The following is a 2,500-nucleotide window of genomic DNA, read 5'->3' on the forward strand; positions in this document are numbered from 1 at the left end:
TCGAAATCGTAACTTTGATACACCAGATAAAAAAAGAAAAAAAAAAAAAAAAAAAAAAAAAAAAAAAAGAAAAAAAAAACTAATTTAATTTCGTTTCACATACTAAGGGGAAAAAAAAAGAGATATTAAGTATCGAGGGTAGGGGGGGGGGGGGGGCGCGGGGATTATTTAATCCTTTAAATTCATTGAATTATTTTCTTCGAAGAAGGGTCCTTTTTCGAAGAGGCTTTTTTTTTTTTTTTTCTTTTTTTTTATAGAAGCGCTAAATTCTAAGAGATAAAAAAAAAAAAAAAAAAAAAAGAAAAACAATAAATAAATAAACAAATAAAAAATAAAGAAAAAGAGAAGGAAAAAAATTTCGCAAAGAAGGAGAGAAAACGAAATTCGCTTCGAATTCGCGACGAATCAGAGGGAAAGTGACGAATGTGTGCGCTTGTATATAGATATAACCCGGTGTTGACATGTGCGTACTGTCGACGACGATGACACTTTCGCCCGTAGACTATTCTACCCGCGGAAGGTCATTGCTCGTGTAAAAATACTGGCAACGCACCGAAACGGAATTCTTAATGACGTTTATGGAGAACGCGAGCGAACGGATCGACAGAGCTTCGCCACGAATTTCTAATTCCACAAGCGAAAGGGAAAATCGGACGGGTAAGAAAGTTTTGATCGTGTCGGACCATCGAACGTGTTGCTCGTGGTATCGATCTTCTTGAGAGAAACCTCCAAAAAAAAAAAAGAATAATAATAATTAAAAAAAAAAAAAAAAAAAAAAAAAAAAAATGAAATTAATTAATGAAAAGGAAAAAGAACAAAAAAAGAAGAAGAAGAAGACGAAGAAAAAAAGAAAAAATAAGATCGAAGTTCTCTCACAATTTTTCCATTTCAAAGTAATAAAAGAACAAAGGAGTTCTTTTCTTTCTAAGTCTAATCGCGATTAGAAAGTTCACCTTTGCTCGGATAAACGCACCGAAAATTACTCGGATAATAGATGACGTACCCCATTGTGAATGAATGAATCATCATTGTCCTTTTCAAATGCTCTTACTCTAAACGAGTTTTCTCACGCGGGAATAAACTTTCCAAGTTTTCAAAATGAACAAACGAATGACGACGAGTACGATGGTGAAAAGATTTCGAGGATACTTTTTATTGACTACTGACTGTTACTGAAATACTACTTAACACTTTTCGTGATAAATTTATAGGATGGGTTATAAAGTCGGTTGATAACAATGCATTATTATTGTAAATAGGTTTGATGCACAAAAAAGGGAGAGAGAGAAAGAAAAAAAAAAAAAAAAGAAAAAAGAAAAGAGAAACTACGATTAACATGTCAGCAATTTACAATTGGATATTGAAAGTGTCCGTTCATCTACATTTTTATTGGTTAAAAATTAAGATCTACGGATCGATTATTAATCCTCATTCGTATTATAAATTAAATCTGTTCGCAATAATAATGCATTTTTGTTAATACTATTTATCGATCACATTCTTTATATCTGATTTTTTTTCTTTCTTTTTTTTTTTTTTTTTTTTTTTTTTTTTATATATATAAATCGTGTTAACCGGGTATACAATTGTAGAAATTAAAATCGTTAAAGAATAATCATTAGGAAAAGATTTATCTTTTTTTTTTCTTTTCTTTTCTTTTCTTTTCTTTTCTTTTCACTTAAGAAGATGAAACAACGTCGACAACTATGAGGAGGCCATGACACCTGTGAGTCTCTCGGTTGTAATAAAGTGCAACCTTTGTCGACGTGATCTTGAAATCGACCGAGTCGACCCAGTTCTCAAGAGGTGTCATTTGTCTCGTTAACGAGCAGGAGAAACTACCTTCTCGCTATGGTATATAATAACGTTAGAAAAGTTAGAAAAAGAAAAAAAAAACGAAGAGAAAAAGAAAGAAAGAAAGAAGAAAAAAAAAGAAAAAACGGAAACAAAGTTCTGCGTGTGATTTCTATAAGTCTCGTGTCCGGCTTATTTAAAACAAAAGAAAAATATAATGAAATGTATATTTATATCTATATTTATACGTAAATATACATTTTACATATATATATATATGTATAAATGAAATATTTACAAATTTTGATCATTCGATACGTCTCTTAAGAATGTTCAAAATATCTTCAAAGAGGATTCAAGATTGTATCTTTAGAAAATAAAAAAAACAAAATGGAGAAAATTAAAAATTGAGATAAAGAAAAGATAGAAAAAAGAAAAAAGTTAAAAATTGAAAAATAGTAAACAAAAAGAAAAAGAAAGAAGAAAGGAAGAAAACAAACAAAAAACAAACAAAAAAAAAAGAATTAAAACTACTTGTTGACCGGTCCTGAATCCATCCATTTTGAGATGCTCGAAATGTCGGATTGTAAATCCTCATTCGGCTTGCTAAGTCTTAAATGTCACGAGATAGACAGGATCAACATATCTTTTCTTCCACATTCCATTCTTCTTCTTCTTCTTCTTGATTTCATCGTGATTTTTAATA

Source organism: Vespa velutina, chromosome 2 (assembly GCF_912470025.1).
Source record: "Vespa velutina chromosome 2, iVesVel2.1, whole genome shotgun sequence".
Taxonomy (NCBI): Eukaryota; Metazoa; Arthropoda; class Insecta; order Hymenoptera; family Vespidae; genus Vespa; species Vespa velutina.